This window comes from Osmerus eperlanus, chromosome 15 (genome assembly GCF_963692335.1).
Source record: "Osmerus eperlanus chromosome 15, fOsmEpe2.1, whole genome shotgun sequence".
Lineage (NCBI taxonomy): Eukaryota > Metazoa > Chordata > Actinopteri > Osmeriformes > Osmeridae > Osmerus > Osmerus eperlanus.
In genome coordinates this window covers 78153-100046 of record NC_085032.1, presented here as the reverse complement: position 1 = coordinate 100046, position 21894 = coordinate 78153, and the positions used below count along the sequence as shown (strand labels likewise).

Genomic DNA, 21894 nt, shown 5'->3' with positions numbered 1-21894 from the left:
TTGCTAAAGGGACATGTAAAACCATGCCCCCTAATAGTGTTACCATGGTGTTGGTGTGGGGACAGTGGGATGGGGGATGCATTCGCCCATTCTTGTGTGGAGCGGTGCGGGGTGAACCCCCTTCTTGGGATGTTCGGGATAAATCCCCTTTCATCAAGTTACAAACACAAATATTTGTGTTTTTCATATAATGTTGTTAAGAAGAGCCAAGTTAGCTACTTTAAATGATGTTATTCATCTAGTCTAGGTAACTTCAGTCATTTGAGGAGTGATGCGATGGTTCTGATAGCCGCACGTGTTAGCGACGAGAAACGTAAAACTATACGATCACGACTCATTTTCTGTTCTATTGTAAATGTGTTTTTGCTCATTCTTGTTTGGAGCCATGCCGGATGTCCCGAATAGCCACCCGGTCATCTTACTGCAACACACGAATGTCTGACAGAAATAAAGTGTCCTTCAAATCAAGTTCTGTGAGATGCCAGTGAACCACACTAAGCAAAAAGAGCATTTCTCCCCGTCAGGTCTCCCGCGTGACAGGCGGGGATACTGACCACTATACTAAAGAGGACACGGTAGTCTGACTCGGAGCGCCGTGCTAGCTCACGAGGTTACACGTGGCAAAGAGGCCAAATCAACTGAAAGCAAGGCCAACGACGGTCCACGCAAGAGCAGGGCATTGGCCGGGAATCGAACCCCGGCCTCCCGCGTGACAGGCGAGAATTCTACCACTGAACCACCAACGCTTCCGTGACTAGCCAGACGTGACGTCACGTGACAGAACGCCGTCATGCCGTCACGCTAAGACGGGAGGCGAGGGGGTTAGAAAGGGTTACAAAAGGGTTACAAAAGCCAGAGAGATGCACAGTCTCTTTCGTGAGTCTTTCCGTCGGCCTCACGGTGGGGTTCCATGGTGTAACGGTCAGCACTCTGGACTCTGAATCCAGCAATCCGAGTTCAAATCTCGGTGGAACCTACAAGAGCTTTTTATCTGAGAACCCAAACCCGCCCTTGACAGCGGCTGCTTGGTTTCAACCTTCTTCTCAGGACACAGGGTTTGGGACCAATCATCGTCCTGTGAAGAACTGCTGGCAGATCCGGGCGTGGTTGAAGTCAGCCCCTGCTGGACAGATGGTTCCACGTGTCCCGCTTTTTTGTGCAAGTGTAACGCTGAAGAATACGCGTTGTTCAGTTATTGCTAAAGGGACATGTAAAACCATGCCCCCTAATAGTGTTACCATGGTGTTGGTGTGGGGACAGTGGGATGGGGGCTGCATTCGCCCATTCTTGTGTGGAGCGGTGCGGGGTGAACCCCCTTCTTGGGATGTTCGGGATAAATCCCCTTTCATCAAGTTACAAACACAAATATTCGTGTTTTTCATATAATGTTGTTAAGAAGAGCCAAGTTAGCTACTTTAAATGATGTTATTCATCTAGTCTAGGTAACTTCAGTCATTTGAGGAGTGATGCGATGGTTCTGATAGCCGCACGTGTTAGCGACGAGAAACGTAAAACTATACGATCACGACTCATTTTCTGTTCTATTGTAAATGTGTTTTTGCTCATTCTTGTTTGGAGCCATGCCGGATGTCCCGAATAGCCACCCGGTCATCTTACTGCAACACACGAATGTCTGACAGAAATAAAGTGTCCTTCAAATCAAGTTCTGTGAGATGCCAGTGAACCACACTAAGCAAAAAGAGCATTTCTCCCCGTCAGGTCTCCCGCGTGACAGGCGGGGATACTGACCACTATACTAAAGAGGACACGGTAGTCTGACTTGGAGCGCCGTGCTAGCTCACGAGGTTACACGTGGCAAAGAGGCCAAATCAACTGAAAGCAATGCCAACGACGGTCCACGCAAGAGCAGGGCATTGGCCGGGAATCGAACCCCGGCCTCCCGCGTGACAGGCGAGAATTCTACCACTGAACCACCAACGCTTCCGTGACTAGCCAGACGTGACGTCACGTGACAGAACGCCGTCATGCCGTCACGCTAAGACGGGAGGCGAGGGGGTTAGAAAGGGTTACAAAAGGGTTACAAAAGCCAGAGAGATGCACAGTCTCTTTCGTGAGTCTTTCCGTCGGCCTCACGGTGGGGTTCCATGGTGTAACGGTCAGCACTCTGGACTCTGAATCCAGCAATCCGAGTTCAAATCTCGGTGGAACCTACAAGAGCTTTTTATCTGAGAACCCAAACCCGCCCTTGACAGCGGCTGCTTGGTTTCAACCTTCTTCTCAGGACACAGGGTTTGGGACCAATCATCGTCCTGTGAAGAACTGCTGGCAGATCCGGGCGTGGTTGAAGTCAGCCCCTGCTGGACAGATGGTTCCACGTGTCCCGCTTTTTTGTGCAAGTGTAACGCTGAAGAATACGCGTTGTTCAGTTATTGCTAAAGGGACATGTAAAACCATGCCCCCTAATAGTGTTACCATGGTGTTGGTGTGGGGACAGTGGGATGGGGGCTGCATTCGCCCATTCTTGTGTGGAGCGGTGCGGGGTGAACCCCCTTCTTGGGATGTTCGGGATAAATCCCCTTTCATCAAGTTACAAACACAAATATTCGTGTTTTTCATATAATGTTGTTAAGAAGAGCCAAGTTAGCTACTTTAAATGATGTTATTCATCTAGTCTAGGTAACTTCAGTCATTTGAGGAGTGATGCGATGGTTCTGATAGCCGCACGTGTTAGCGACGAGAAACGTAAAACTATACGATCACGACTCATTTTCTGTTCTATTGTAAATGTGTTTTTGCTCATTCTTGTTTGGAGCCATGCCGGATGTCCCGAATAGCCACCCGGTCATCTTACTGCAACACACGAATGTCTGACAGAAATAAAGTGTCCTTCAAATCAAGTTCTGTGAGATGCCAGTGAACCACACTAAGCAAAAAGAGCATTTCTCCCCGTCAGGGAATTGAACCCTGGTCTCCCGCGTGACAGGCGGGGATACTGACCACTATACTAACGAGGACACGGTAGTCTGACTCGGAGCGCCGTGCTAGCTCACGAGGTTACACGCGGCAAAGAGGCCAAATCAACTGAAAGCAAGGCCAACGACGGTCCACGCAAGAGCAGGGCATTGGCCGGGAATCGAACCCCGGCCTCCCGCGTGACAGGCGAGAATTCTACCACTGAACCACCAACGCTTCCGTGACGAGCCAGACGTGACGTCACGTGACAGAACGCCGTCATGCCGTCACGCTAAGACGGGAGGCGAGGGGGTTAGAAAGGGTTACAAAAGGGTTACAAAAGCCAGAGAGATGCACAGTCTCTTTCGTGAGTCTTTCCGTCGGCCTCACGGTGGGGTTCCATGGTGTAACGGTCAGCACTCTGGACTCTGAATCCAGCAATCCGAGTTCAAATCTCGGTGGAACCTACAAGAGCTTTTTATCTGAGAACCCAAACCCGCCCTTGACAGCGGCTGCTTGGTTTCAACCTTCTTCTCAGGACACAGGGTTTGGGACCAATCATCGTCCTGTGAAGAACTGCTGGCAGATCCGGGCGTGGTTGAAGTCAGCCCCTGCTGGACAGATGGTTCCACGTGTCCCGCTTTTTTGTGCAAGTGTAACGCTGAAGAATACGCGTTGTTCAGTTATTGCTAAAGGGACATGTAAAACCATGCCCCCTAATAGTGTTACCATGGTGTTGGTGTGGAGACAGTGGGATGGGGGCTGCATTCGCCCATTCTTGTGTGGAGCGGTGCGGGGTGAACCCCCTTCTTGGGATGTTCGGGATAAATCCCCTTTCATCAAGTTACAAACACAAATATTCGTGTTTTTCATATAATGTTGTTAAGAAGAGCCAAGTTAGCTACTTTAAATGATGTTATTCATCTAGTCTAGGTAACTTCAGTCATTTGAGGAGTGATGCGATGGTTCTGATAGCCGCACGTGTTAGCGACGAGAAACGTAAAACTATACGATCACGACTCATTTTCTGTTCTATTGTAAATGTGTTTTTGCTCATTCTTGTTTGGAGCCATGCCGGATGTCCCGAACAGCCACCCGGTCATCTTACTGCAACACACGAATGTCTGACAGAAATAAAGTGTCCTTCAAATCAAGTTCTGTGAGATGCCAGTGAACCACACTAAGCAAAAAGAGCATTTCTCCCCGTCAGGGAATTGAACCCTGGTCTCCCGCGTGACAGGCGGGGATACTGACCACTATACTAACGAGGACACGGTAGTCTGACTCGGAGCGCCGTGCTAGCTCACGAGGTTACACGCGGCAAAGAGGCCAAATCAACTGAAAGCAAGGCCAACGACGGTCCACGCAAGAGCAGGGCATTGGCCGGGAATCGAACCCCGGCCTCCCGCGTGACAGGCGAGAATTCTACCACTGAACCACCAACGCTTCCGTGACAAGCCAGACGTGACGTCACGTGACAGAACGCCGTCATGCCGTCACGCTAAGACGGGAGGCGAGGGGGTTAGAAAGGGTTACAAAAGGGTTACAAAAGCCAGAGAGATGCACAGTCTCTTTCGTGAGTCTTTCCGTCTGCCTCACGGTGGGGTTCCATGGTGTAACGGTCAGCACTCTGGACTCTGAATCCAGAAATCCGAGTTCAAATCTCGGTGGAACCTACAAGAGCTTTTTATCTGAGAACCCAAACCCGCCCTTGACAGCGGCTGCTTGGTTTCAACCTTCTCAGGACACAGGGTTTGGGACCAATCATCGTCCTGTGAAGAACTGCTGGCAGATCCGGGCGTGGTTGAAGTCAGCCCCTGCTGGACAGATGGTTCCACGTGTCCCGCTTTTTTGTGCAAGTGTAACGCTGAAGAATACGCGTTGTTCAGTTATTGCTAAAGGGACATGTAAAACCATGCCCCCTAATAGTGTTACCATGGTGTTGGTGTGGGGACAGTGGGATGGGGGCTGCATTCGCCCATTCTTGTGTGGAGCGGTGCGGGGTGAACCCCCTTCTTGGGATGTTCGGGATAAATCCCCTTTCATCAAGTTACAAACACAAATATTCGTCTTTTTCATATAATGTTGTTAAGAAGAGCCAAGTTAGCTACTTTAAATGATGTTATTCATCTAGTCTAGGTAACTTCAGTCATTTGAGGAGTGATGCGATGGTTCTGATAGCCGCACGTGTTAGCGACGAGAAACGTAAAACTATACGATCACGACTCATTTTCTGTTCTATTGTAAATGTGTTTTTGCTCATTCTTGTTTGGAGCCATGCCGGATGTCCCGAATAGCCACCCGGTCATCTTACTGCAACACACGAATGTCTGACAGAAATAGTGTCCTTCAAATCAAGTTCTGTGAGATGCCAGTGAACCACACTAAGCAAAAAGAGCATTTCTCCCCGTCAGGGAATTGAACCCTGGTCTCCCGCGTGACAGGCGGGGATACTGACCACTATACTAACGAGGACACGGTAGTCTGACTCGGAGCGCCGTGCTAGCTCACGAGGTTACACGCGGCAAAGAGGCCAAATCAACTGAAAGCAAGGCCAACGACGGTCCACGCAAGAGCAGGGCATTGGCCGGGAATCGAACCCCGGCCTCCCGCGTGACAGGCGAGAATTCTACCACTGAACCACCAACGCTTCCGTGACGAGCCAGACGTGACGTCACGTGACAGAACGCCGTCATGCCGTCACGCTAAGACGGGAGGCGAGGGGGTTAGAAAGGGTTACAAAAGGGTTACAAAAGCCAGAGAGATGCACAGTCTCTTTCGTGAGTCTTTCCGTCGGCCTCACGGTGGGGTTCCATGGTGTAACGGTCAGCACTCTGGACTCTGAATCCAGCAATCCGAGTTCAAATCTCGGTGGAACCTACAAGAGCTTTTTATCTGAGAACCCAAACCCGCCCTTGACAGCGGCTGCTTGGTTTCAACCTTCTTCTCAGGACACAGGGTTTGGGACCAATCATCGTCCTGTGAAGAACTGCTGGCAGATCCGGGCGTGGTTGAAGTCAGCCCCTGCTGGACAGATGGTTCCACGTGTCCCGCTTTTTTGTGCAAGTGTAACGCTGAAGAATACGCGTTGTTCAGTTATTGCTAAAGGGACATGTAAAACCATGCCCCCTAATAGTGTTACCATGGTGTTGGTGTGGGGACAGTGGGATGGGGGCTGCATTCGCCCATTCTTGTGTGGAGCGGTGCGGGGTGAACCCCCTTCTTGGGATGTTCGGGATAAATCCCCTTTCATCAAGTTACAAACACAAATATTCGTGTTTTTCATATAATGTTGTTAAGAAGAGCCAAGTTAGCTACTTTAAATGATGTTATTCATCTAGTCTAGGTAACTTCAGTCATTTGAGGAGTGATGCGATGGTTCTGATAGCCGCACGTGTTAGCGACGAGAAACGTAAAACTATACGATCACGACTCATTTTCTGTTCTATTGTAAATGTGTTTTTGCTCATTCTTGTTTGGAGCCATGCCGGATGTCCCGAATAGCCACCCGGTCATCTTACTGCAACACACGAATGTCTGACAGAAATAAAGTGTCCTTCAAATCAAGTTCTGTGAGATGCCAGTGAACCACACTAAGCAAAAAGAGCATTTCTCCCCGTCAGGGAATTGAACCCTGGTCTCCCGCGTGACAGGCGGGGATACTGACCACTATACTAACGAGGACACGGTAGTCTGACTCGGAGCGCCGTGCTAGCTCACGAGGTTACACGCGGCAAAGAGGCCAAATCAACTGAAAGCAAGGCCAACGACGGTCCACGCAAGAGCAGGGCATTGGCCGGGAATCGAACCCCGGCCTCCCGCGTGACAGGCGAGAATTCTACCACTGAACCACCAACGCTTCCGTGACGAGCCAGACGTGACGTCACGTGACAGAACGCCGTCATGCCGTCACGCTAAGACGGGAGGCGAGGGGGTTAGAAAGGGTTACAAAAGGGTTACAAAAGCCAGAGAGATGCACAGTCTCTTTCGTGAGTCTTTCCGTCGGCCTCACGGTGGGGTTCCATGGTGTAACGGTCAGCACTCTGGACTCTGAATCCAGCAATCCGAGTTCAAATCTCGGTGGAACCTACAAGAGCTTTTTATCTGAGAACCCAAACCCGCCCTTGACAGCGGCTGCTTGGTTTCAACCTTCTTCTCAGGACACAGGGTTTGGGACCAATCATCGTCCTGTGAAGAACTGCTGGCAGATCCGGGCGTGGTTGAAGTCAGCCCCTGCTGGACAGATGGTTCCACGTGTCCCGCTTTTTTTGTGCAAGTGTAACGCTGAAGAATACGCGTTGTTCAGTTATTGCTAAAGGGACATGTAAAACCATGCCCCCTAATAGTGTTACCATGGTGTTGGTGTGGGGACAGTGGGATGGGGGATGCATTCGCCCATTCTTGTGTGGAGCGGTGCGGGGTGAACCCCCTTCTTGGGATGTTCGGGATAAATCCCCTTTCATCAAGTTACAAACACAAATATTTGTGTTTTTCATATAATGTTGTTAAGAAGAGCCAAGTTAGCTACTTTAAATGATGTTATTCATCTAGTCTAGGTAACTTCAGTCATTTGAGGAGTGATGCGATGGTTCTGATAGCCGCACGTGTTAGCGACGAGAAACGTAAAACTATACGATCACGACTCATTTTCTGTTCTATTGTAAATGTGTTTTTGCTCATTCTTGTTTGGAGCCATGCCGGATGTCCCGAACAGCCACCCGGTCATCTTACTGCAACACACGAATGTCTGACAGAAATAAAGTGTCCTTCAAATCAAGTTCTGTGAGATGCCAGTGAACCACACTAAGCAAAAAGAGCATTTCTCCCCGTCAGGGAATTGAACCCTGGTCTCCCGCGTGACAGGCGGGGATACTGACCACTATACTAACGAGGACACGGTAGTCTGACTCGGAGCGCCGTGCTAGCTCACGAGGTTACACGCGGCAAAGAGGCCAAATCAACTGAAAGCAAGGCCAACGACGGTCCACGCAAGAGCAGGGCATTGGCCGGGAATCGAACCCCGGCCTCCCGCGTGACAGGCGAGAATTCTACCACTGAACCACCAACGCTTCCGTGACAAGCCAGACGTGACGTCACGTGACAGAACGCCGTCATGCCGTCACGCTAAGACGGGAGGCGAGGGGGTTAGAAAGGGTTACAAAAGGGTTACAAAAGCCAGAGAGATGCACAGTCTCTTTCGTGAGTCTTTCCGTCTGCCTCACGGTGGGGTTCCATGGTGTAACGGTCAGCACTCTGGACTCTGAATCCAGAAATCCGAGTTCAAATCTCGGTGGAACCTACAAGAGCTTTTTATCTGAGAACCCAAACCCGCCCTTGACAGCGGCTGCTTGGTTTCAACCTTCTCAGGACACAGGGTTTGGGACCAATCATCGTCCTGTGAAGAACTGCTGGCAGATCCGGGCGTGGTTGAAGTCAGCCCCTGCTGGACAGATGGTTCCACGTGTCCCGCTTTTTTGTGCAAGTGTAACGCTGAAGAATACGCGTTGTTCAGTTATTGCTAAAGGGACATGTAAAACCATGCCCCCTAATAGTGTTACCATGGTGTTGGTGTGGGGACAGTGGGATGGGGGCTGCATTCGCCCATTCTTGTGTGGAGCGGTGCGGGGTGAACCCCCTTCTTGGGAGGTTCGGGATAAATCCCCTTTCATCAAGTTACAAACACAAATATTCGTATTTTTCATATAATGTTGTTAAGAAGAGCCAAGTTAGCTACTTTAAATGATGTTATTCATCTAGTCTAGGTAACTTCAGTCATTTGAGGAGTGATGCGATGGTTCTGATAGCCGCACGTGTTAGCGACGAGAAACGTAAAACTATACGATCACGACTCATTTTCTGTTCTATTGTAAATGTGTTTTTGCTCATTCTTGTTTGGAGCCATGCCGGATGTCCCGAATAGCCACCCGGTCATCTTACTGCAACACACGAATGTCTGACAGAAATAGTGTCCTTCAAATCAAGTTCTGTGAGATGCCAGTGAACCACACTAAGCAAAAAGAGCATTTCTCCCCGTCAGGGAATTGAACCCTGGTCTCCCGCGTGACAGGCGGGGATACTGACCACTATACTAACGAGGACACGGTAGTCTGACTCGGAGCGCCGTGCTAGCTCACGAGGTTACACGCGGCAAAGAGGCCAAATCAACTGAAAGCAAGGCCAACGACGGTCCACGCAAGAGCAGGGCATTGGCCGGGAATCGAACCCCGGCCTCCCGCGTGACAGGCGAGAATTCTACCACTGAACCACCAACGCTTCCGTGACGAGCCAGACGTGACGTCACGTGACAGAACGCCGTCATGCCGTCACGCTAAGACGGGAGGCGAGGGGGTTAGAAAGGGTTACAAAAGGGTTACAAAAGCCAGAGAGATGCACAGTCTCTTTCGTGAGTCTTTCCGTCGGCCTCACGGTGGGGTTCCATGGTGTAACGGTCAGCACTCTGGACTCTGAATCCAGCAATCCGAGTTCAAATCTCGGTGGAACCTACAAGAGCTTTTTATCTGAGAACCCAAACCCGCCCTTGACAGCGGCTGCTTGGTTTCAACCTTCTTCTCAGGACACAGGGTTTGGGACCAATCATCGTCCTGTGAAGAACTGCTGGCAGATCCGGGCGTGGTTGAAGTCAGCCCCTGCTGGACAGATGGTTCCACGTGTCCCGCTTTTTTGTGCAAGTGTAACGCTGAAGAATACGCGTTGTTCAGTTATTGCTAAAGGGACATGTAAAACCATGCCCCCTAATAGTGTTACCATGGTGTTGGTGTGGGGACAGTGGGATGGGGGCTGCATTCGCCCATTCTTGTGTGGAGCGGTGCGGGGTGAACCCCCTTCTTGGGATGTTCGGGATAAATCCCCTTTCATCAAGTTACAAACACAAATATTCGTGTTTTTCATATAATGTTGTTAAGAAGAGCCAAGTTAGCTACTTTAAATGATGTTATTCATCTAGTCTAGGTAACTTCAGTCATTTGAGGAGTGATGCGATGGTTCTGATAGCCGCACGTGTTAGCGACGAGAATCGTAAAACTATACGATCACGACTCATTTTCTGTTCTATTGTAAATGTGTTTTTGCTCATTCTTGTTTGGAGCCATGCCGGATGTCCCGAATAGCCACCCGGTCATCTTACTGCAACACACGAATGTCTGACAGAAATAAAGTGTCCTTCAAATCAAGTTCTGTGAGATGCCAGTGAACCACACTAAGCAAAAAGAGCATTTCTCCCCGTCAGGGAATTGAACCCTGGTCTCCCGCGTGACAGGCGGGGATACTGACCACTATACTAACGAGGACATGGTAGTCTGCCTCGGAGCGCCGTGCTAGCTCACGAGGTTACACGCGGCAAAGAGGCCAAATCAACTGAAAGCAAGGCCAACGACGGTCCACGCAAGAGCAGGGCATTGGCCGGGAATCGAACCCCGGCCTCCCGCGTGACAGGCGAGAATTCTACCACTGAACCACCAACACTTCCGTGACGAATCAGACGTGACGTCACGTGACAGAACGCCGTCATGCCGTCACGCTAAGACGGGAGGCGAGGGGGTTAGAAAGGGTTACAAAAGGGTTACAAAAGCCAGAGAGATGCACAGTCTCTTTCGTGAGTCTTTCCGTCGGCCTCACGGTGGGGTTCCATGGTGTAACGGTCAGCACTCTGGACTCTGAATCCAGCAATCCGAGTTCAAATCTCGGTGGAACCTACAAGAGCTTTTTATCTGAGAACCCAAACTCGCCCTTGACAGCGGCTGCTTGGTTTCAACCTTCTTCTCAGGACACAGGGTTTGGGACCAATCATCGTCCTGTGAAGAACTGCTGGCAGATCCGGGCGTGGTTGAAGTCAGCCCCTGCTGGACAGATGGTTCCACGTGTCCCGCTTTTTTGTGCAAGTGTAACGCTGAAGAATACGCGTTGTTCAGTTATTGCTAGAGGGACATGTAAAACCATGCCCCCTAATAGTGTTACCATGGTGTTGGTGTGGGGACAGTGGGATGGGGGCTGCATTCGCCCATTCTTGTGTGGAGCGGTGCGGGGTGAACCCCCTTCTTGGGATGTTCGGGATAAATCCCCTTTCATCAAGTTACAAACACAAATATTCGTGTTTTTCATATAATGTTGTTAAGAAGAGCCAAGTTAGCTACTTTAAATGATGTTATTCATCTAGTCTAGGTAACTTCAGTCATTTGAGGAGTGATGCGATGGTTCTGATAGCCGCACGTGTTAGCGACGAGAAACGTAAAACTATACGATCACGACTCATTTTCTGTTCTATTGTAAATGTGTTTTTGCTCATTCTTGTTTGGAGCCATGCCGGATGTCCCGAATAGCCACCCGGTCATCTAACTGCAACACACGAATGTCTGACAGAAATAAAGTGTCCTTCAAATCAAGTTCTGTGAGATGCCAGTGAACCACACTAAGCAAAAAGAGCATTTCTCCCCATCAGGGAATTGAACCCTGGTCTCCCGCGTGACAGGCGGGGATACTGACCACTATACTAACGAGGACACGGTAGTCTGACTCGGAGCGCCGTGCTAGCTCACGAGGTTACACGCGGCAAAGAGGCCAAATCAACTGAAAGCAAGGCCAACGACGGTCCACGCAAGAGCAGGGCATTGGCCGGGAATCGAACCCCGGCCTCCCGCGTGACAGGCGAGAATTCTACCACTGAACCACCAACGCTTCCGTGACGAGCCAGACGTGACGTCACGTGACAGAACGCCGTCATGCCGTCACGCTAAGACGGGAGGCGAGGGGGTTAGAAAGGGTTACAAAAGGGTTACAAAAGCCAGAGAGATGCACAGTCTCTTTCGTGAGTCTTTCCGTCGGCCTCACGGTGGGGTTCCATGGTGTAACGGTCAGCACTCTGGACTCTGAATCCAGCAATCCGAGTTCAAATCTCGGTGGAACCTACAAGAGCTTTTTATCTGAGAACCCAAACCCGCCCTTGACAGCGGCTGCTTGGTTTCAACCTTCTTCTCAGGACACAGGGTTTGGGACCAATCATCGTCCTGTGAAGAACTGCTGGCAGATCCGGGCGTGGTTGAAGTCAGCCCCTGCTGGACAGATGGTTCCACGTGTCCCGCTTTTTTGTGCAAGTGTAACGCTGAAGAATACGCGTTGTTCAGTTATTGCTAAAGGGACATGTAAAACCATGCCCCCTAATAGTGTTACCATGGTGTTGGTGTGGAGACAGTGGGATGGGGGCTGCATTCGCCCATTCTTGTGTGGAGCGGTGCGGGGTGAACCCCCTTCTTGGGATGTTCGGGATAAATCCCCTTTCATCAAGTTACAAACACAAATATTCGTGTTTTTCATATAATGTTGTTAAGAAGAGCCAAGTTAGCTACTTTAAATGATGTTATTCATCTAGTCTAGGTAACTTCAGTCATTTGAGGAGTGATGCGATGGTTCTGATAGCCGCACGTGTTAGCGACGAGAAACGTAAAACTATACGATCACGACTCATTTTCTGTTCTATTGTAAATGTGTTTTTGCTCATTCTTGTTTGGAGCCATGCCGGATGTCCCGAACAGCCACCCGGTCATCTTACTGCAACACACGAATGTCTGACAGAAATAAAGTGTCCTTCAAATCAAGTTCTGTGAGATGCCAGTGAACCACACTAAGCAAAAAGAGCATTTCTCCCCGTCAGGGAATTGAACCCTGGTCTCCCGCGTGACAGGCGGGGATACTGACCACTATACTAACGAGGACACGGTAGTCTGACTCGGAGCGCCGTGCTAGCTCACGAGGTTACACGCGGCAAAGAGGCCAAATCAACTGAAAGCAAGGCCAACGACGGTCCACGCAAGAGCAGGGCATTGGCCGGGAATCGAACCCCGGCCTCCCGCGTGACAGGCGAGAATTCTACCACTGAACCACCAACGCTTCCGTGACGAGCCAGACGTGACGTCACGTGACAGAACGCCGTCATGCCGTCACGCTAAGACGGGAGGCGAGGGGGTTAGAAAGGGTTACAAAAGGGTTACAAAAGCCAGAGAGATGCACAGTCTCTATCGTGAGTCTTTCCGTCTGCCTCACGGTGGGGTTCCATGGTGTAACGGTCAGCACTCTGGACTCTGAATCCAGCAATCCGAGTTCAAATCTCGGTGGAACCTACAAGAGCTTTTTATCTGAGAACCCAAACCCGCCCTTGACAGCGGCTGCTTGGTTTCAACCTTCTTCTCAGGACACAGGGTTTGGGACCAATCATCGTCCTGTGAAGAACTGCTGGCAGATCCGGGCGTGGTTGAAGTCAGCCCCTGCTGGACAGATGGTTCCACGTGTCCCGCTTTTTTGTGCAAGTGTAACGCTGAAGAATACGCGTTGTTCAGTTATTGCTAAAGGGACATGTAAAACCATGCCCCCTAATAGTGTTACCATGGTGTTGGTGTGGGGACAGTGGGATGGGGGCTGCATTCGCCCATTCTTGTGTGGAGCGGTGCGGGGTGAACCCCCTTCTTGGGATGTTCGGGATAAATCCCCTTTCATCAAGTTACAAACACAAATATTCGTGTTTTTCATATAATGTTGTTAAGAAGAGCCAAGTTAGCTACTTTAAATGATGTTATTCATCTAGTCTAGGTAACTTCAGTCATTTGAGGAGTGATGCGATGGTTCTGATAGCCGCACGTGTTAGCGACGAGAAACGTAAAACTATACGATCACGACTCATTTTCTGTTCTATTGTAAATGTGTTTTTGCTCATTCTTGTTTGGAGCCATGCCGGATGTCCCGAATAGCCACCCGGTCATCTTACTGCAACACACGAATGTCTGACAGAAATAAAGTGTCCTTCAAATCAAGTTCTGTGAGATGCCAGTGAACCACACTAAGCAAAAAGAGCATTTCTCCCCGTCAGGGAATTGAACCCTGGTCTCCCGCGTGACAGGCGGGGATACTGACCACTATACTAACGAGGACACGGTAGTCTGACTCGGAGCGCCGTGCTAGCTCACGAGGTTACACGCGGCAAAGAGGCCAAATCAACTGAAAGCAAGGCCAACGACGGTCCACGCAAGAGCAGTGCATTGGCCGGGAATCGAACCCGGGCCTCCCGCGTGGCAGGCGAGAATTCTACCACTGAACCACCAACGCTTCCGTGACGAGCCAGACGTGACGTCACGTGCCAGAACGCCGTCACGCCGTCACGCTAAGACGGGAGGCGAGAGGGTTAGAAAGGGTTACAAAAGGGTTACAAAATCCAGAGAGATGCACAGTCTCTTTCGTGAGTCTTTCCGTCGGCCTCACGGTGGGGTTCCATGGTGTAACGGTCAGCACTCTGGACTCTGAATCCAGCCATCCGAGTTCAAATCTCGGTGGAACCTACAAGAGCTTTTTATCTGAGAACCCAAACCCGCCCTTGACAGCGGCTGCTTGGTTTCAACCTTCTTCTCAGGACACAGGGTTTGGGACCAATCATCGTCCTGTGAAGAACTGCTGGCAGATCCGGGCGTGGTTGAAGTCAGCCCCTGCTGGACAGATGGTTCCACGTGTCCCGCTTTTTTGTGCAAGTGTAACGCTGAAGAATACGCGTTGTTCAGTTATTGCTAAAGGGACATGTAAAACCATGCCCCCTAATAGTGTTACAATGGTGTTGGTGTGGGGACAGTGGGATGGGGGCTGCATTCGCCCATTCTTGTGTGGAGCGGTGCCGGGTGAACCCCCTTCTTGGGATGTTCGGGATAAATCCCCTTTCATCAAGTTACAAACACAAATATTCGTGTTTTTCATATAATGTTGTTAAGAAGAGCCAAGTTAGCTACTTTAAATGATGTTATTCATCTAGTCTAGGTAACTTCAGTCATTTGAGGAGTGATGCGATGGTTCTGATAGCCGCACGTGTTAGCGACGAGAAACGTAAAACTATACGATCACGACTCATTTTCTGTTCTATTGTAAATGTGTTTTTGCTCATTCTTGTTTGGAGCCATGCCGGATGTCCCGAATAGCCACCTTACTGCAACACACGAATGTCTGACAGAAATAAAGTGTCCTTCAAATCAAGTTCTGTGAGATGCCAGTGAACCACACTAAGCAAAAAGAGCATTTCTCCCCGTCAGGGAATTGAACCCTGGTCTCCCGCGTGACAGGCGGGGATACTGACCACTATACTAACGAGGACACGGTAGTCTGACTCGGAGCGCCGTGCTAGCTCACGAGGTTACACGCGGCAAAGAGGCCAAATCAACTGAAAGCAAGGCCAACGACGGTCCACGCAAGAGCAGGGCATTGGCCGGGAATCGAACCCCGGCCTCCCGCGTGACAGGCGAGAATTCTACCACTGAACCACCAACGCTTCCGTGACAAGCCAGACGTGACGTCACGTGACAGAACGCCGTCATGCCGTCACGCTAAGACGGGAGGCGAGGGGGTTAGAAAGGGTTACAAAAGGGTTACAAAAGCCAGAGAGATGCACAGTCTCTTTCGTGAGTCTTTCCGTCTGCCTCACGGTGGGGTTCCATGGTGTAACGGTCAGCACTCTGGACTCTGAATCCAGAAATCCGAGTTCAAATCTCGGTGGAACCTACAAGAGCTTTTTATCTGAGAACCCAAACCCGCCCTTGACAGCGGCTGCTTGGTTTCAACCTTCTCAGGACACAGGGTTTGGGACCAATCATCGTCCTGTGAAGAACTGCTGGCAGATCCGGGCGTGGTTGAAGTCAGCCCCTGCTGGACAGATGGTTCCACGTGTCCCGCTTTTTTGTGCAAGTGTAACGCTGAAGAATACGCGTTGTTCAGTTATTGCTAAAGGGACATGTAAAACCATGCCCCCTAATAGTGTTACCATGGTGTTGGTGTGGGGACAGTGGGATGGGGGCTGCATTCGCCCATTCTTGTGTGGAGCGGTGCGGGGTGAACCCCCTTCTTGGGATGTTCGGGATAAATCCCCTTTCATCAAGTTACAAACACAAATATTCGTCTTTTTCATATAATGTTGTTAAGAAGAGCCAAGTTAGCTACTTTAACCTGTTTACGCTCCTGTTTCGCCCGCGAGACAAAAATGCTGCCTCCCCCTTCCTCAGTTACGACGCACTAAATTCTAAAAAATATATTTTTTAGACGCTACACATGTTATACATCGTTGGAAAGCTACGATTCTTGTGCTTCCATTGAAATAAACCAATTCAAGATCAAGTCGCAATAGCAAGCAAAGTCAACGTCTTTTTCCGGTGAACATTCCTTCAACAATGCCAAAGAAAAAAGTTGTACTCACCCTAAGTTGTTCAAATAGGTCCAGGTGTGCAAATCATGCCATCAAAACTTGATCTGCGTAAGTCCCAAGGGTTCAAAGTATCTAACCATGTAAAGTAATTCGTCCAAATACAATGTTTTACGTTCATGAATAGCCATTATCCTTTGTTTCATTATGCAAGTTAGCCGAAGGAAGAAACAACTTGTTCACATAAAAGTGTTATTTTCTCCGATTTATCAACGGAGTATTTACAAAATGAAGGTCTCAAAATGTCCGTTGAACCCTCCCCTTTTGATTGACACCTTGTTCGACCCAATAGGAGCTTCCATGCCCCGTTGACAGCCCTCTAAAGCCAACTAGGTCTGTGCGTCCTGCCCCCCCCCGCCCCCCCCCCCCACACTCGTTCTAAACAAATTTCTCGAACTGGCTTCGACTGGCTCTGAAATTAGCTCGTTAGCCTTGTAGCTGACAGCTAGCTGAAAATGCCAATACCTCATTTGTATGCGTCTGTGGAGCCTTCAAAATAACAGTCGATTGCGCAATATGGTTGACAGAATCAGTGTTCTTTGTGCGCCAATCCTTGGAATCAGATAAAGCACTCCAATGTGTTCATGCTTCAGTTTTTGTGTTTCAGTATTACTAATTAGGGATTTAGCTATTATATATGATATTTCTAAGTACCAGAGATGGGCCAGAGATAACAATTATGAAAAATAATACCTTTTTATTTGACCTTGACCTTGGTTACAAAGGGTCATTTTGGAGTCTCCAAAAGACCCTTTTAGAAAATTCCTGGATGTACTCTTATAAAAACATGTGTCAAATATGAATATATTGTGGTATTATGTTTGACTTTTGATTTGAATTGGGTAAGGCTTCAACCTGTGGTCCAATTTAGTCTTCCAGATAATACCTACCACCTCTAGGCCTCTTCAGGCCTCTGTTTTCAAAACAAAATCTAGGCGGAAATAGAAATTTTCACTTTCCTTGTGTTCAAGCTTCTATTACTCAACACTAGAAGGACTGACAGGGGTCCTGACAACAGGGGACATAACTTCAGAGTGTCAGCTTTCAAAAGAGATCATTTACATGCATGTACTCCAAATGGTTCAAGAACAGCTTCCAATTTACTTTGGGTATGCTGTTTAGGCGTTTTCAGGCAAATTTAACAGGAACATGAAAAGGTTAAATGATGTTATTCATCTAGTCTAGGTAACTTCAGTCATTTGAGGAGTGATGCGATGGTTCTGATAGCCGCACGTGTTAGCGACGAGAAACGTAAAACTATACGATCACGACTCATTTTCTGTTCTATTTTAAATGTGTTTTTGCTCATTCTTGTTTGGAGCCATGCCGGATGTCCCGAATAGCCACCCGGTCATCTTACTGCAACACACGAATGTCTGACAGAAATAGTGTCCTTCAAATCAAGTTCTGTGAGATGCCAGTGAACCACACTAAGCAAAAAGAGCATTTCTCCCCGTCAGGGAATTGAACCCTGGTCTCCCGCGTGACAGGCGGGGATACTGACCACTATACTAACGAGGACACGGTAGTCTGACTCGGAGCGCCGTGCTAGCTCACGAGGTTACACGCGGCAAAGAGGCCAAATCAACTGAAAGCAAGGCCAACGACGGTCCACGCAAGAGCAGGGCATTGGCCGGGAATCGAACCCCGGCCTCCCGCGTGACAGGCGAGAATTCTACCACTGAACCACCAACGCTTCCGTGACGAGCCAGACGTGACGTCACGTGACAGAACGCCGTCATGCCGTCACGCTAAGACGGGAGGCGAGGGGGTTAGAAAGGGTTACAAAAGGGTTACAAAAGCCAGAGAGATGCACAGTCTCTTTCGTGAGTCTTTCCGTCGGCCTCACGGTGGGGTTCCATGGTGTAACGGTCAGCACTCTGGACTCTGAATCCAGCAATCCGAGTTCAAATCTCGGTGGAACCTACAAGAGCTTTTTATCTGAGAACCCAAACCCGCCCTTGACAGCGGCTGCTTGGTTTCAACCTTCTTCTCAGGACACAGGGTTTGGGACCAATCATCGTCCTGTGAAGAACTGCTGGCAGATCCGGGCGTGGTTGAAGTCAGCCCCTGCTGGACAGATGGTTCCACGTGTCCCGCTTTTTTGTGCAAGTGTAACGCTGAAGAATACGCGTTGTTCAGTTATTGCTAAAGGGACATGTAAAACCATGCCCCCTAATAGTGTTACCATGGTGTTGGTGTGGGGACAGTGGGATGGGGGCTGCATTCGCCCATTCTTGTGTGGAGCGGTGCGGGGTGAACCCCCTTCTTGGGATGTTCGGGATAAATCCCCTTTCATCAAGTTACAAACACAAATATTCGTGTTTTTCATATAATGTTGTTAAGAAGAGCCAAGTTAGCTACTTTAAATGATGTTATTCATCTAGTCTAGGTAACTTCAGTCATTTGAGGAGTGATGCGATGGTTCTGATAGCCGCACGTGTTAGCGACGAGAATCGTAAAACTATACGATCACGACTCATTTTCTGTTCTATTGTAAATGTGTTTTTGCTCATTCTTGTTTGGAGCCATGCCGGATGTCCCGAATAGCCACCCGGTCATCTTACTGCAACACACGAATGTCTGACAGAAATAAAGTGTCCTTCAAATCAAGTTCTGTGAGATGCCAGTGAACCACACTAAGCAAAAAGAGCATTTCTCCCCGTCAGGGAATTGAACCCTGGTCTCCCGCGTGACAGGCGGGGATACTGACCACTATACTAACGAGGACATGGTAGTCTGCCTCGGAGCGCCGTGCTAGCTCACGAGGTTACACGCGGCAAAGAGGCCAAATCAACTGAAAGCAAGGCCAACGACGGTCCACGCAAGAGCAGGGCATTGGCCGGGAATCGAACCCCGGCCTCCCGCGTGACAGGCGAGAATTCTACCACTGAACCACCAACACTTCCGTGACGAATCAGACGTGACGTCACGTGACAGAACGCCGTCATGCCGTCACGCTAAGACGGGAGGCGAGGGGGTTAGAAAGGGTTACAAAAGGGTTACAAAAGCCAGAGAGATGCACAGTCTCTTTCGTGAGTCTTTCCGTCGGCCTCACGGTGGGGTTCCATGGTGTAACGGTCAGCACTCTGGACTCTGAATCCAGCAATCCGAGTTCAAATCTCGGTGGAACCTACAAGAGCTTTTTATCTGAGAACCCAAACTCGCCCTTGACAGCGGCTGCTTGGTTTCAACCTTCTTCTCAGGACACAGGGTTTGGGACCAATCATCGTCCTGTGAAGAACTGCTGGCAGATCCGGGCGTGGTTGAAGTCAGCCCCTGCTGGACAGATGGTTCCACGTGTCCCGCTTTTTTGTGCAAGTGTAACGCTGAAGAATACGCGTTGTTCAGTTATTGCTAGAGGGACATGTAAAACCATGCCCCCTAATAGTGTTACCATGGTGTTGGTGTGGGGACAGTGGGATGGGGGCTGCATTCGCCCATTCTTGTGTGGAGCGGTGCGGGGTGAACCCCCTTCTTGGGATGTTTGGGATAAATCCCCTTTCATCAAGTTACAAACACAAATATTCGTGTTTTTCATATAATGTTGTTAAGAAGAGCCAAGTTAGCTACTTTAAATGATGTTATTCATCTAGTCTAGGTAACTTCAGTCATTTGAGGAGTGATGCGATGGTTCTGATAGCCGCACGTGTTAGCGACGAGAAACGTAAAACTATACGATCACGACTCATTTTCTGTTCTATTGTAAATGTGTTTTTGCTCATTCTTGTTTGGAGCCATGCCGGATGTCCCGAATAGCCACCCGGTCATCTAACTGCAACACACGAATGTCTGACAGAAATAAAGTGTCCTTCAAATCAAGTTCTGTGAGATGCCAGTGAACCACACTAAGCAAAAAGAGCATTTCTCCCCATCAGGGAATTGAACCCTGGTCTCCCGCGTGACAGGCGGGGATACTGACCACTATACTAACGAGGACACGGTAGTCTGACTCGGAGCGCCGTGCTAGCTCACGAGGTTACACGCGGCAAAGAGGCCAAATCAACTGAAAGCAAGGCCAACGACGGTCCACGCAAGAGCAGGGCATTGGCCGGGAATCGAACCCCGGCCTCCCGCGTGACAGGCGAGAATTCTACCACTGAACCACCAACGCTTCCGTGACGAGCCAGACGTGACGTCACGTGACAGAACGCCGTCATGCCGTCACGCTAAGACGGGAGGCGAGGGGGTTAGAAAGGGTTACAAAAGGGTTACAAAAGCCAGAGAGATGCACAGTCTCTTTCGTGAGTCTTTCCGTCGGCCTCACGGTGGGGTTCCATGGTGTAACGGTCAGCACTCTGGACTCTGAATCCAGCAATCCGAGTTCAAATCTCGGTGGAACCTACAAGAGCTTTTTATCTGAGAACCCAAACCCGCCCTTGACAGCGGCTGCTTGGTTTCAACCTTCTTCTCAGGACACAGGGTTTGGGACCAATCATCGTCCTGTGAAGAACTGCTGGCAGATCCGGGCGTGGTTGAAGTCAGCCCCTGCTGGACAGATGGTTCCACGTGTCCCGCTTTTTTGTGCAAGTGTAACGCTGAAGAATACGCGTTGTTCAGTTATTGCTAAAGGGACATGTAAAACCATGCCCCCTAATAGTGTTACCATGGTGTTGGTGTGGAGACAGTGGGATGGGGGCTGCATTCGCCCATTCTTGTGTGGAGCGGTGCGGGGTGAACCCCCTTCTTGGGATGTTCGGGATAAATCCCCTTTCATCAAGTTACAAACACAAATATTCGTGTTTTTCATATAATGTTGTTAAGAAGAGCCAAGTTAGCTACTTTAAATGATGTTATTCATCTAGTCTAGGTAACTTCAGTCATTTGAGGAGTGATGCGATGGTTCTGATAGCCGCACGTGTTAGCGACGAGAAACGTAAAACTATACGATCACGACATTTTCTGTTCTATTGTAAATGTGTTTTTGCTCATTCTTGTTTGGAGCCATGCCGGATGTCCCGAACAGCCACCCGGTCATCTTACTGCAACACACGAATGTCTGACAGAAATAAAGTGTCCTTCAAATCAAGTTCTGTGAGATGCCAGTGAACCACACTAAGCAAAAAGAGCATTTCTCCCCGTCAGGGAATTGAACCCTGGTCTCCCGCGTGACAGGCGGGGATACTGACCACTATACTAACGAGGACACGGTAGTCTGACTCGGAGCGCCGTGCTAGCTCACGAGGTTACACGCGGCAAAGAGGCCAAATCAACTGAAAGCAAGGCCAACGACGGTCCACGCAAGAGCAGGGCATTGGCCGGGAATCGAACCCCGGCCTCCCGCGTGACAGGCGAGAATTCTACCACTGAACCACCAACGCTTCCGTGACGAGCCAGACGTGACGTCACGTGACAGAACGCCGTCATGCCGTCACGCTAAGACGGGAGGCGAGGGGGTTAGAAAGGGTTACAAAAGGGTTACAAAAGCCAGAGAGATGCACAGTCTCTATCGTGAGTCTTTCCGTCTGCCTCACGGTGGGGTTCCATGGTGTAACGGTCAGCACTCTGGACTCTGAATCCAGCAATCCGAGTTCAAATCTCGGTGGAACCTACAAGAGCTTTTTATCTGAGAACCCAAACCCGCCCTTGACAGCGGCTGCTTGGTTTCAACCTTCTTCTCAGGACACAGGGTTTGGGACCAATCATCGTCCTGTGAAGAACTGCTGGCAGATCCGGGCGTGGTTGAAGTCAGCCCCTGCTGGACAGATGGTTCCACGTGTCCCGCTTTTTTGTGCAAGTGTAACGCT

At 49.7% G+C, this 21894-nt stretch overlaps 45 non-coding genes across 45 annotated transcripts; 17 read left to right on the top strand and 28 right to left on the bottom strand.

Moving 5' to 3' along the window:
• Positions 1 to 675: 675 nt before the first annotated feature.
• On the bottom strand, positions 676 to 746 carry trnad-guc (transfer RNA aspartic acid (anticodon GUC)). Its single transcript has one exon. It is a non-coding gene; the product is annotated as a tRNA-Asp (tRNA).
• A 158-nt stretch (positions 747 to 904) lies between these two features.
• trnaq-cug (transfer RNA glutamine (anticodon CUG)) lies at positions 905 to 976 on the top strand. Its single transcript has one exon. It is a non-coding gene; the product is annotated as a tRNA-Gln (tRNA).
• An 894-nt stretch (positions 977 to 1870) lies between these two features.
• On the bottom strand, positions 1871 to 1941 carry trnad-guc (transfer RNA aspartic acid (anticodon GUC)). The gene has a single exon. It is a non-coding gene; the product is annotated as a tRNA-Asp (tRNA).
• A 158-nt stretch (positions 1942 to 2099) lies between these two features.
• On the top strand, positions 2100 to 2171 carry trnaq-cug (transfer RNA glutamine (anticodon CUG)). Its single transcript has one exon. It is a non-coding gene; the product is annotated as a tRNA-Gln (tRNA).
• Positions 2172 to 2903: 732 nt separating this feature from the next.
• On the bottom strand, positions 2904 to 2975 carry trnad-guc (transfer RNA aspartic acid (anticodon GUC)). Its single transcript has one exon. It is a non-coding gene; the product is annotated as a tRNA-Asp (tRNA).
• Positions 2976 to 3079: 104 nt separating this feature from the next.
• On the bottom strand, positions 3080 to 3150 carry trnad-guc (transfer RNA aspartic acid (anticodon GUC)). The gene has a single exon. It is a non-coding gene; the product is annotated as a tRNA-Asp (tRNA).
• Positions 3151 to 3308: 158 nt separating this feature from the next.
• trnaq-cug (transfer RNA glutamine (anticodon CUG)) lies at positions 3309 to 3380 on the top strand. The gene has a single exon. It is a non-coding gene; the product is annotated as a tRNA-Gln (tRNA).
• A 732-nt stretch (positions 3381 to 4112) lies between these two features.
• On the bottom strand, positions 4113 to 4184 carry trnad-guc (transfer RNA aspartic acid (anticodon GUC)). The gene has a single exon. It is a non-coding gene; the product is annotated as a tRNA-Asp (tRNA).
• A 104-nt stretch (positions 4185 to 4288) lies between these two features.
• trnad-guc (transfer RNA aspartic acid (anticodon GUC)) lies at positions 4289 to 4359 on the bottom strand. Its single transcript has one exon. It is a non-coding gene; the product is annotated as a tRNA-Asp (tRNA).
• A 158-nt stretch (positions 4360 to 4517) lies between these two features.
• trnaq-cug (transfer RNA glutamine (anticodon CUG)) lies at positions 4518 to 4589 on the top strand. The gene has a single exon. It is a non-coding gene; the product is annotated as a tRNA-Gln (tRNA).
• Positions 4590 to 5316: 727 nt separating this feature from the next.
• Positions 5317 to 5388, bottom strand: trnad-guc (transfer RNA aspartic acid (anticodon GUC)). Its single transcript has one exon. It is a non-coding gene; the product is annotated as a tRNA-Asp (tRNA).
• Positions 5389 to 5492: 104 nt separating this feature from the next.
• Positions 5493 to 5563, bottom strand: trnad-guc (transfer RNA aspartic acid (anticodon GUC)). Its single transcript has one exon. It is a non-coding gene; the product is annotated as a tRNA-Asp (tRNA).
• A 158-nt stretch (positions 5564 to 5721) lies between these two features.
• Positions 5722 to 5793, top strand: trnaq-cug (transfer RNA glutamine (anticodon CUG)). Its single transcript has one exon. It is a non-coding gene; the product is annotated as a tRNA-Gln (tRNA).
• Positions 5794 to 6525: 732 nt separating this feature from the next.
• trnad-guc (transfer RNA aspartic acid (anticodon GUC)) lies at positions 6526 to 6597 on the bottom strand. Its single transcript has one exon. It is a non-coding gene; the product is annotated as a tRNA-Asp (tRNA).
• A 104-nt stretch (positions 6598 to 6701) lies between these two features.
• trnad-guc (transfer RNA aspartic acid (anticodon GUC)) lies at positions 6702 to 6772 on the bottom strand. Its single transcript has one exon. It is a non-coding gene; the product is annotated as a tRNA-Asp (tRNA).
• A 158-nt stretch (positions 6773 to 6930) lies between these two features.
• Positions 6931 to 7002, top strand: trnaq-cug (transfer RNA glutamine (anticodon CUG)). Its single transcript has one exon. It is a non-coding gene; the product is annotated as a tRNA-Gln (tRNA).
• A 733-nt stretch (positions 7003 to 7735) lies between these two features.
• Positions 7736 to 7807, bottom strand: trnad-guc (transfer RNA aspartic acid (anticodon GUC)). The gene has a single exon. It is a non-coding gene; the product is annotated as a tRNA-Asp (tRNA).
• Positions 7808 to 7911: 104 nt separating this feature from the next.
• Positions 7912 to 7982, bottom strand: trnad-guc (transfer RNA aspartic acid (anticodon GUC)). Its single transcript has one exon. It is a non-coding gene; the product is annotated as a tRNA-Asp (tRNA).
• Positions 7983 to 8140: 158 nt separating this feature from the next.
• trnaq-cug (transfer RNA glutamine (anticodon CUG)) lies at positions 8141 to 8212 on the top strand. The gene has a single exon. It is a non-coding gene; the product is annotated as a tRNA-Gln (tRNA).
• Positions 8213 to 8939: 727 nt separating this feature from the next.
• On the bottom strand, positions 8940 to 9011 carry trnad-guc (transfer RNA aspartic acid (anticodon GUC)). The gene has a single exon. It is a non-coding gene; the product is annotated as a tRNA-Asp (tRNA).
• Positions 9012 to 9115: 104 nt separating this feature from the next.
• trnad-guc (transfer RNA aspartic acid (anticodon GUC)) lies at positions 9116 to 9186 on the bottom strand. Its single transcript has one exon. It is a non-coding gene; the product is annotated as a tRNA-Asp (tRNA).
• A 158-nt stretch (positions 9187 to 9344) lies between these two features.
• Positions 9345 to 9416, top strand: trnaq-cug (transfer RNA glutamine (anticodon CUG)). The gene has a single exon. It is a non-coding gene; the product is annotated as a tRNA-Gln (tRNA).
• Positions 9417 to 10148: 732 nt separating this feature from the next.
• On the bottom strand, positions 10149 to 10220 carry trnad-guc (transfer RNA aspartic acid (anticodon GUC)). The gene has a single exon. It is a non-coding gene; the product is annotated as a tRNA-Asp (tRNA).
• Positions 10221 to 10553: 333 nt separating this feature from the next.
• trnaq-cug (transfer RNA glutamine (anticodon CUG)) lies at positions 10554 to 10625 on the top strand. The gene has a single exon. It is a non-coding gene; the product is annotated as a tRNA-Gln (tRNA).
• A 908-nt stretch (positions 10626 to 11533) lies between these two features.
• trnad-guc (transfer RNA aspartic acid (anticodon GUC)) lies at positions 11534 to 11604 on the bottom strand. The gene has a single exon. It is a non-coding gene; the product is annotated as a tRNA-Asp (tRNA).
• A 158-nt stretch (positions 11605 to 11762) lies between these two features.
• trnaq-cug (transfer RNA glutamine (anticodon CUG)) lies at positions 11763 to 11834 on the top strand. Its single transcript has one exon. It is a non-coding gene; the product is annotated as a tRNA-Gln (tRNA).
• A 732-nt stretch (positions 11835 to 12566) lies between these two features.
• trnad-guc (transfer RNA aspartic acid (anticodon GUC)) lies at positions 12567 to 12638 on the bottom strand. The gene has a single exon. It is a non-coding gene; the product is annotated as a tRNA-Asp (tRNA).
• Positions 12639 to 12742: 104 nt separating this feature from the next.
• trnad-guc (transfer RNA aspartic acid (anticodon GUC)) lies at positions 12743 to 12813 on the bottom strand. The gene has a single exon. It is a non-coding gene; the product is annotated as a tRNA-Asp (tRNA).
• A 158-nt stretch (positions 12814 to 12971) lies between these two features.
• trnaq-cug (transfer RNA glutamine (anticodon CUG)) lies at positions 12972 to 13043 on the top strand. Its single transcript has one exon. It is a non-coding gene; the product is annotated as a tRNA-Gln (tRNA).
• A 732-nt stretch (positions 13044 to 13775) lies between these two features.
• trnad-guc (transfer RNA aspartic acid (anticodon GUC)) lies at positions 13776 to 13847 on the bottom strand. Its single transcript has one exon. It is a non-coding gene; the product is annotated as a tRNA-Asp (tRNA).
• A 104-nt stretch (positions 13848 to 13951) lies between these two features.
• Positions 13952 to 14022, bottom strand: trnag-gcc (transfer RNA glycine (anticodon GCC)). Its single transcript has one exon. It is a non-coding gene; the product is annotated as a tRNA-Gly (tRNA).
• Positions 14023 to 14180: 158 nt separating this feature from the next.
• trnaq-cug (transfer RNA glutamine (anticodon CUG)) lies at positions 14181 to 14252 on the top strand. Its single transcript has one exon. It is a non-coding gene; the product is annotated as a tRNA-Gln (tRNA).
• A 724-nt stretch (positions 14253 to 14976) lies between these two features.
• On the bottom strand, positions 14977 to 15048 carry trnad-guc (transfer RNA aspartic acid (anticodon GUC)). Its single transcript has one exon. It is a non-coding gene; the product is annotated as a tRNA-Asp (tRNA).
• Positions 15049 to 15152: 104 nt separating this feature from the next.
• Positions 15153 to 15223, bottom strand: trnad-guc (transfer RNA aspartic acid (anticodon GUC)). The gene has a single exon. It is a non-coding gene; the product is annotated as a tRNA-Asp (tRNA).
• Positions 15224 to 15381: 158 nt separating this feature from the next.
• On the top strand, positions 15382 to 15453 carry trnaq-cug (transfer RNA glutamine (anticodon CUG)). Its single transcript has one exon. It is a non-coding gene; the product is annotated as a tRNA-Gln (tRNA).
• A 2143-nt stretch (positions 15454 to 17596) lies between these two features.
• trnad-guc (transfer RNA aspartic acid (anticodon GUC)) lies at positions 17597 to 17668 on the bottom strand. The gene has a single exon. It is a non-coding gene; the product is annotated as a tRNA-Asp (tRNA).
• A 104-nt stretch (positions 17669 to 17772) lies between these two features.
• On the bottom strand, positions 17773 to 17843 carry trnad-guc (transfer RNA aspartic acid (anticodon GUC)). The gene has a single exon. It is a non-coding gene; the product is annotated as a tRNA-Asp (tRNA).
• A 158-nt stretch (positions 17844 to 18001) lies between these two features.
• On the top strand, positions 18002 to 18073 carry trnaq-cug (transfer RNA glutamine (anticodon CUG)). The gene has a single exon. It is a non-coding gene; the product is annotated as a tRNA-Gln (tRNA).
• A 732-nt stretch (positions 18074 to 18805) lies between these two features.
• On the bottom strand, positions 18806 to 18877 carry trnad-guc (transfer RNA aspartic acid (anticodon GUC)). Its single transcript has one exon. It is a non-coding gene; the product is annotated as a tRNA-Asp (tRNA).
• A 333-nt stretch (positions 18878 to 19210) lies between these two features.
• Positions 19211 to 19282, top strand: trnaq-cug (transfer RNA glutamine (anticodon CUG)). Its single transcript has one exon. It is a non-coding gene; the product is annotated as a tRNA-Gln (tRNA).
• A 908-nt stretch (positions 19283 to 20190) lies between these two features.
• trnad-guc (transfer RNA aspartic acid (anticodon GUC)) lies at positions 20191 to 20261 on the bottom strand. Its single transcript has one exon. It is a non-coding gene; the product is annotated as a tRNA-Asp (tRNA).
• Positions 20262 to 20419: 158 nt separating this feature from the next.
• Positions 20420 to 20491, top strand: trnaq-cug (transfer RNA glutamine (anticodon CUG)). Its single transcript has one exon. It is a non-coding gene; the product is annotated as a tRNA-Gln (tRNA).
• Positions 20492 to 21221: 730 nt separating this feature from the next.
• On the bottom strand, positions 21222 to 21293 carry trnad-guc (transfer RNA aspartic acid (anticodon GUC)). Its single transcript has one exon. It is a non-coding gene; the product is annotated as a tRNA-Asp (tRNA).
• A 104-nt stretch (positions 21294 to 21397) lies between these two features.
• trnad-guc (transfer RNA aspartic acid (anticodon GUC)) lies at positions 21398 to 21468 on the bottom strand. Its single transcript has one exon. It is a non-coding gene; the product is annotated as a tRNA-Asp (tRNA).
• Positions 21469 to 21626: 158 nt separating this feature from the next.
• trnaq-cug (transfer RNA glutamine (anticodon CUG)) lies at positions 21627 to 21698 on the top strand. Its single transcript has one exon. It is a non-coding gene; the product is annotated as a tRNA-Gln (tRNA).
• The last annotated feature ends 196 nt before the right edge of the window (positions 21699 to 21894 follow it).